Here is a 9,103-nt window from a genome sequence, read left to right on the forward strand (position 1 = left end):
TACGCACTGCCTAATATAGGGCTGATGCGCTGTACTCATATCAAATAAGAGTGACATTTAATACGTCTGCGTAAATTTTACTGCTTCTCGGTGGCCAAGCTATTTATTGAAGTCTCGCTCTTGAAGCCTGCTACACATAAAATATGTAAACGCGTAACATTACCAATCTTTTCAAGTTCAGAAACGTCTTCCTTGTCGACGCTTAAGTTCAGACATAGCGTTAATACGTCAAAGCTTTCCGTTTATGGACATTTCATTTAAACGCTACTCAGATCTGTTATCGAACTTTGCCGTAGTAGATGGTAAACGCTTGCGCAGGTTTGAGCGTACGAACTATTATAGATCTGTATACCGCCAGTGTGTTCTTGGCACTGAATATTCAAAGCCTATTTCTACGCATTCATTTTGCCCCCCTGCTCGTTTACATTTCGCCTTGCGCGGACGGGAAACACAGAAAGCGTACACGCTAATACTATCTATACGTTTCAGCCGAGCTCATCACAGCGATCTATTTGAACGCAGAAATACATAAATGAATGACAACGATTTCAGATTGGAAACCGCTATGACATTGTTATCTATACACAAACTATGAAAAGCAACTTCAGCAGAACTAATAGAGGTAGAAGGTAGTAAGAAATGTCTCCCATTAAGCAAGAATTATTCGTTCTAGCTACAACCTCTATCGTTTCTTTTATATAGCTATTGTGATATTATCCAACCATCCCTCACCTGACTAACACAAGTGCTATCGGACATCCAAAGAAGCTGCCGACCATACGACGCGACATCGATCATAAAGTGCCGCCATATTTCCGTATTACGACAGCAGTCTCTGAATCTTTCTTCCGAAACGTTTGTTCTTATCTACTTTGTGATGTTGGGACAAGGTGGCGAGAGCTACAGACACGATGCTTCAGCAAAAAACCGACCGCCCAGAAACAGTAGTAGTCGCAACGGAGGACCAAGGAGATCCTCTGGCTAAATGGTCGAATGTAACCCAAATCAGTAGGAACTATAGAATGCATTGGATCGCGCCAGCTACAGGTAAGAATATCGATGAAATATTTGTAAGACGTTTTGCTGATGTTACTAAACAGAACGGAAACGTAAAGTGCGTGCTACGTTGCGGCTTTGATAGTCGGAAATCGCAGTACCTAGGCCCTTCACCACCGCCTGCCTTAAACCACGCTTAAGGTATTCGGCATTACTGGCCTATTATGCGTGTGCAATACAACAACTCTTATATTACGCAGGATAAAACGTTGAGATGCCACGTTGGTTTATGGCATCAAGTGAAGGTATCGTCATTAGGCCAAATATTCATTTGTGCTTGAGCGCTTGTGCAATCGATGACATGATGAAACAGGTTTAGGATCCATCCCTGATGAAATGAAGTATCAGACGATAGCTATCGAATATTCACTAATGTAATCAATACTCATTAGTCAGCGCCGGATTCCTCGCTCGGCCTAACAGGGCACAGCAATAGTTAAGTATTTTAATAATGCCCCTAATCCCATATATAGCCTTAGCTAATAGAGAAATTAGAACTAAAGTCGAAACAGTTTACCATATAACGGCACACAAAATCACCATATACATATAGATGTATTACAAATATATGATGAGAACCGATTTATAGATGTCATATATCTCAAATTAACCATAATCTTCCTCCGTAACCTCTTCTTTCCCTGCTGGGTTAAGGATAAACGAGATGAAACGTTGTTGCATCTGAGCTACATCGCCGCTGGGAATAGACCTAAGCGACAAAAATGTTCGCAGATGCAAAACATCTTCTACAAGTCGTTTGTCAAAAAAATGCGCACCGGTACTACGCTCAAGCCCAAGACCCAACAGCCTCCCACCTCGTTTAACTGTTCGCACTAGCTTCCAGTTCCATGATGTCATTGGCCGCGATCGAGCATCGCCGGTCGGAGGACCCTGGGCTTAGATGTAGGGCGAGAATGACTTCCGCTCTGTGTGAACAGCAGCAAAAGGCTTCGCTTGAGCACCCTCACACATTACCAGCGCTCGTTTTCCCATTCCGCGATATCTCCACTTGGCGATGCCTTAAATGAAGCGGTCTGAGCTGTACATCGACTTCTTGCTGGCAGCCGCGGCCAACCAACTTCAGATGCGCCACTTTACACTGCAATGTCTTTCACTGATACATAAAAGGCATCAGCCTCCGTGTTGTTTAAGCACGGGAACGTTTCTTGAACGCGAAGAATGCTCGACATGTTCTAACACAACAACGCATTTAGCAACACATATCTATTTATAAATACATTGTATACACAAGTTTGTATGGTGTAGCATACTATCTTTTCCTTCCATTGTGGAACTTCCAGATGGCTGAACAGTGCAATAGAAACATATGAAGTTCGAGGTCAGACACGCACAGGCAAACGTACGTTCAGTACTGTGATTTTTTTTTAAATTGATTATGTGGTCGGTATATGTGAATGTTAATGTGATGTAATTATTTTTCGGTGCGTTTTCGACAACATCGCTTAAAGTTTCTCTAAAAACCTAATTCGGGGTCAAATATTTGTGAAGCGCGATATTCATTGTAGAATAGATGTGTGCATGCAGGAACAAGCTACCAACAAAGATTTAATTTGAATTTTTTTTTATTTATATTTTATATTTTAGTTACAAGGTGTCTCTATCGTCGGGATCTTTCGAATAAAACCAGGAACGCTTTTAAAGTATGAATAATAAATAGTGTATTTATCGGCTCGTATATTAACTGCCCCCTTCTTAAAATTAAATGTATTTTTCTATAGGCTACAAATATCACACCGGTTTCTAAGAAAAATGATATCGATTGAAAATTACCTAAGAAACACTGTACTGTATGGTTATTTGAAGTAGCGCTTATTTATATTCTTCTATTCTCTGCTCTGTAGCTTCGGGCTTCAGGAACGCCTTCGTGCTATATACGACGCTTTCGTGAGGTGAGCATAGTTAATTCACTAATCGCCAAGAACAGAGACAGCAATGTTATCTGCGTACCCTATCTCTCAGAAACTTCGATTAAATACTCAGCGTTCTATGCTTTAAAAGAGGGTTTTCGTGGTTCGCGTGGAACTAATAGGATGAAGCTTTTGTTTCATGATCACACCTCGCTCCGGTATAGCCTGGTATCGTTTACGGCATCAAGTTCGGTGGACTATTTTTTGCCCGGGTTACGAGCACCCGAACGTCGTAGAAAAGATTTAGTACCTCGCGTGGGTTCAAGAATGCCCTTAAACGCCGGTATCGGTATTTGTACTCTGCGCTAGCTTGATCTTAAAGATTTCTGTCTGCTTTGATAGCCGTGAACGAACCGGCTTGTTCACGATGCTTTGAAAAAGCGCCTTAATTCAGTTATTCGCTACGTTTGCGCTACCGGCTACGTTTCGATAGAAGAATGGACGTAAATGTAGCGATAAGGAACATGCAAGAATCTATGATTGATTATACGGGGTTCCTGTTTATGTATGTATGTGTGCACGTGATCTAATCTTTATGTCCTTCGACGGCAGTGACTGGAGATCACTTCGTTGCGTATCGCTATCAGAAGTATTTGCGGTACGTACGGCCTTTGGCATTATGTGCACGATGATCCAGTTCAATGATCTTCGTGTATTCGACTCCCTGTTCCACTGTTATGATAAGGTGGATACAACAAGCTATCTTTCTTGAGGTAGTCCTATGGAACAAAGGATAAATATCAAATATGTATGTCCAGTTAGCTGGTCCACAAATCCGGACTGTCTCATTGGGTAGTACTGATTTGATTCATTCATTGTCTTTGGCGTTAATCGTCTACGCCACTTCAGCTTAAGTTGATAGTTGTCAAATACTATTCATGTTTTGAGAGTATCATAGAGTGGATGTTATACAGCGCTTTGTCATTGTTCGTGAAATTGCATTTCAAGATAGGCAACAATATATATACAATCATGACTGATAATCATTGTTTTAGCTTTGAAAAGTTGAGGATCCACATTCAGACATGGCATAACTGGTTCTAGACATAAACATTGTTTTTTAAGGATTTTTAGGTTGCGGAACATCATCACTGACTTTGGTATAAGGTGGGCAAATCGGAATAAGGAATTTCCTGTAACTTCGGACGCTGGATGAATAATAATGAAAAGTGCTAAGTTCTACAGTATTCATTGACAGACCACTACGCGCTGAACGAGAGTTCTGCCGCGATATAGAGCACAAAATTTATGTCGAATGGTTTGCTAAAAAGCTCATAGGGTCTATTCTAACTTGATAGGTAAAGCTAAATTGTTCCCAACATAATATCACAATTAGAGAAGACCTAGTTTACTATAAATTTAAACCTTCCAACTAATCAAATCATTATAACTCTAGACCAGTGCCGCGTTATTAGGCCCTTTCGTAAACTGCCATAATCAATATATGGACTATTCCTATAAATTTTTTTTCTAATTACTTTAATTAGAGATATAACGTACTCCTCTTATTGCATTTATACTCTCCTTATGTATAGGCACTAGGGCAATTTAACTCAAATATTCACAATTGCATATCGGTCTTATGCGAGATCTCAGTGAACAGAAGCGACTAGCAGGCCTGTTGTGCGTTCGTCTTATTTTTCAATTTTTTGTATGGGTTCTCGATGTGTAATTTGATAGAGAAAAAAAAAAGTATCGCCATTTTTTTTTCATGTTTCAGTTAGTTTTATCGGCCATCCTTTACCCCGACGGTCGAACGACTAGGATCTCGACCTTGACGGTCTTGCCCTTTGGCCGGGATTGACAGATAAGGCCGTGGCTCGCTTAGTTTAGTTCGTTTGTCCTCCATCGCCTACGAATCACTATCACATTTACAACGTTTTCTAGTGTTGAGCTCTCGTCTTTTGGGTCAATCGCGCTTTCCCAGTTCATTCTAATTGTTCTTGTTTGCTCATCTACTTATGTTCGTGGCGAGAAAATATATTCGTCAAAATTTCTGCCGGTACAGCGTCGTGTCCTGGACGCAACAACGAGTGTAGACTGAAGTTTTCCATACAGTTCGACTACGCATGTCTGTTTGTACGTAGACAGATAGCAGGCATGAACCAGCCAAGATTCGGTTTCTGTTTTGTCTCAATAGATATACACACACGCCTGAGTTGTAAAATAAAAGTAACAGTTTTTGGCACCATCTGCTGTAGAAGTCTTAGCCACGGACGGAAATCACATTAGTGGTACGGTTGGTTGGTTAGCAGGCAGTAAAAAAGAGAGCAGGAAACTTACATTGACTGCTTACAAATATTCTGGTGAAATAGATATAGCGGTGGTGTAACGTTTTCTGTACAATCAGAAAATGTTTCAGTTCTGCAAGGCGTCGTATATTCTACATATCTGATATTCTGAGAAGGAACATTTCCAATTTTTAATCATTTATCGAAGAATTTAGTGTGTTTTCCCTAAATGCGGTACCTCTTTTAACGTATTGCAAAATCTGACTATGTGTCCTTAAAGGATGTTGGTTTTTAGAACGTTTATTAACAACTTCTATTATGATTTCCCTAAGCGAGATTAGATACGCAGCCGTTGTAAGCAAGAACAGAAGGTTTAAGTTGCTTCATTGGGCTTTGAAATTGACTTCCATCACGATTCCATTACTTTTTTTTTTTTCAGGACTAAGGACGTGACTTGCAGCTAGTGAAAAAAAAAGCCAAGTCTGGAACCAGAAACTGCTTTCCTATGTTAGTGTTACTTCCATTTGGCCTGCATGCACAGACGTTCGCTATTTGCCCTTGATGAATGCCCAACTTCATACGTTCGTCCAGAGACCAAATCAAGGCCCACAATCGCCACGACCCTGGTGGTTGATGAAATTTTACATTATTTATAGCCGCTGAATAAACATGAGTGGTTTTCGAGCGTTGTTTTGTTTTTGCACTTATATTAGACGCCGTTCAGCGAAACAAAGCTTCCAAGAACACAAAGCGCTGCAGGCCAAAAATGCCTTGAAGGCTGTTCTTCAAGTTAAATCGGCTTAGGCAAAATTAGTTGGCCGTCAGGTCCAGTGACTGCGGTTAACCACTCATGTTGTGCTTTCATGAAGACGATGCTTGACGACGTCTAAAAGATGAATGGCCTATAGTAGGTTTATTGAACCTGTGAAGCTTGAATTTGTTCGAGTCGAAAGTAAAAAAAGGGGCGGCAAAGCCCTGGAAAATGGTTCCTGTCATGGGTTGAGCAACGTGTTTGGAAAAAAAAGCTTTGAAAAAAGGAATGATGTTGAATTGTTATTGGAGTTTTATATACATGTGTACGAAGCGTATGTCATAGAGAAACGTATGATATGCAAAAAGGTTGAACGGCCAGATAACAGCCTGATTGAGAAAGGATTGAGAGGTTCAACCAAGTGATTTCTTCACCGGTTCAGGCATGTAAGCGGAATATTTTTCTTTATCAAGCGAGAAAAATGGGTGCAACCGAAATAAGTCTTCAGTGCAAGCGTTTTCAAGTGGTTGGACGATAATAAGATTATCTTGTCTAATTAAAAAAAACTATGGGAGATGGCTGAGAATGGCGGAATGCAATGAAAATACATTTGTTATTACGTCATTAGTTAACCATTACACTACGGTTATTCAGCGGTCTAGAATCAAAATCTAGAATGAAACGTTAATTCTATTCCGAATAAACAAATGCCCATATTTTGACCTGATTGACTGAAATAATACACAAATGCAGTCTAGGTCTCTACCTTGAAATTATGCCTTGTGAGTCGCTAAGTTACATCATGCTACGAGCATAATTTGTTGCATGTTTCCCAAACCGATACAACTTTGCATACTCGCTAGCTGTCTAATTAACCAAGTATCTTAATCAAGTTTCGACAAGTTAAAAAACTGCTCCATGGTCGATATATTCCCTATAATATTTCTTTTATCCTTATCTTTTCGGTAGTAATTTATCCTCTTCAACTCTTCGCAACTTTTTTTACCAGATAAGACGTCAGTTTCGTCAAGCAAACAAGCCAACGTCAATTGAGCTGTGGTATAGGCTGTTAAGTAGGAAACCACCATATGTAAATATATTGTACGTAGGTATCTCTTTTTGACGTACTTACTTTTTAAAATCGAACAAAAGAAGAATCAATAAAGTTATAATAATAGCTTAGAGGTACTTCTAAGCAAAACTGTCTTTACGTGGAGAATTCCGCCGAAATCAATACCGAAAATGGTAAAAGACGAGTCATAGAGTGACAAAGAATCCTCCTCACTGCAGCTAGTTATCCACTCTGGAAATGTGTGAACTATGCATGTGCCCTCTAAAATTTTAACGCGAAAACATATCTAGAGGTAAACAAAATAAAGCTTCATAAGAAATATCTGCAAACTCTTTATAGTATTGGCTCGCTGCTATTGGTTTCCACTACGCAAGTCCCGGCTGGCTCATGAACCATGAGGTATTCGCCAACACAAAGTTCGTTATCGTCGTATAAAAGAAACTGGTTGAGTAATGAAAATGGAGATATGCCCTGGAGGGCAATATAAACGCTGAAATTGCAGCATTTCGAGTTTGGTTGCTTACAGACGCCGTATGCGAAAAAGAAAGCTTCTATGGCATCGCGGCTAGCTCAACGCCATACTGAGTCAGAAGAACTCTTCGGGTTTCGCGTTGAGCGTCCTTAGCTTGCCTTGGGACAGCACCTAGTTTATATGGCACAGTGCAACATGCCCATGCGGTTGGACACGGCAGACTTTCTTTTCGTTCACTGTGGCATTGGAAATTCGATCAATGGAAAATAGGCAATGAAAATACTATCGAGATAAGTCGAAAACTCTCATCTGACCCGTAAGCGTGTTTGTGCTACATTTGCCTGCATGCTACTCTGTATATGTAGATATGAGATATCGTGCAAGTGGAACGAACGGTGTGTGTCGAAAGGCCGACATCCTTGTCTAGCTCATCACGAACGCATACGGTGGAACGAGCTCCTTCTTTTTCATTCCTTTTATTCTCCATCCTGTGCAGCGTTCGTTCAAGTACATAACGAAACTCGACGCGCTTCTGCTTGTCGTATGCTAACCCAACTTAATTATATTATATTTTTTCGTTGCGACATCCTTTGCTAACTTATTCTGTTGCCGAAAAATAAGTAACTTGTTCTTGGCACAAAATTCGCACAGACCGGGTAACCAACGGCAGCAGCAACAATACCGGCGATCTTGCAGCATAATACGGGAAAAAACCTTTGCGTAGATCGACAGGCAGAATAAACATTAACAAAGCCTTAGGGGCCCGTATTATTACGGGAATTTTAATGTACTACAACAACCGACCTACTGAAAACCTTCACTAAGTTCTTCCCTGATACAGTGGGCGACGAGGACCTTTCATTACTCGATACTCGCTGATAAGACATAGAGCGTAGAGATTTCGGAAGAGGAGGATTTTGTGCGAGGTAGAGTTACGACCTTTATTGCGGTTGAAATATCCAAATTTCATGAGAAACAGGCTTACGGGCTAAGTGGGCTATAGGACAGCCCAAAAGCAAGCCGCTTCTCAAAGTAGACGTAAAAAGAATCATTTAATTTGGCTTTATGTATAGTGAAATTCCTAGAGCTTATTTCCAGACAGTTCCCTCCGGCAGTTAAAGGGTATGAACGAAGACGGAGCATAGACCTAGTCAAGGCAAAAAATCACAAGGGTATCGCAAGCGTGAGGAAGATTACCGGTCCTGCAACCAAAAGCCGGCCATGTTTGATCAATCACTTCTTTTGGGATAGCGAAAATATTTAACATATGTAGTGACTATATATACAATATATGTTGCTCCCCTCAACAGTTTAACGATCGTATGCAGCTATTTACGTATCCAGCGGAGAATTGAGGCGATTGTGAAGAATCCGCTAGAAACTACGAAATGCGTGTGTAGTGCGCTACCATCAATTATTTACATTGTCAAACGTATGGACACAGAATAATCGCTAGTCGATTCCATAAGAGCAAGGGATACTGCTAATCAAAATCAATTCCTTCTCCAAGTTCAATCAACGACGTTAAGCCGTAGCATAATTTAGAAAAGTTACTACTATACAGCAAGGAGTTTCGTTGGAAAATTGTCTCCA

General features: G+C 40.5%; 1 long non-coding RNA gene across 2 annotated transcripts; it reads left to right on the plus strand.

Moving 5' to 3' along the window:
* The first annotated feature begins 456 nt into the window (after positions 1 to 456).
* Positions 457 to 7,437, plus strand: LOC147758350 (uncharacterized). 2 transcript variants are annotated; one of them, XR_015318827.1, is made up of 4 exons: positions 556 to 1,047; positions 1,711 to 2,717; positions 2,919 to 2,966; positions 5,655 to 7,437. It is a non-coding gene; the product is annotated as an uncharacterized LOC147758350 (long non-coding RNA). The 2 variants fall into 2 exon arrangements; XR_015318826.1 differs by lacking the exons at positions 2,919 to 2,966; positions 5,655 to 7,437 and having other exon boundaries at positions 457 to 1,047; positions 1,711 to 2,754.
* The last annotated feature ends 1,666 nt before the right edge of the window (positions 7,438 to 9,103 follow it).

Source organism: Varroa destructor, unplaced genomic scaffold, assembly GCF_002443255.2.
Source record: "Varroa destructor unplaced genomic scaffold, Vdes_3.0 BEIS01000001.1, whole genome shotgun sequence".
NCBI classification, from domain to species: domain Eukaryota; kingdom Metazoa; phylum Arthropoda; class Arachnida; order Mesostigmata; family Varroidae; genus Varroa; species Varroa destructor.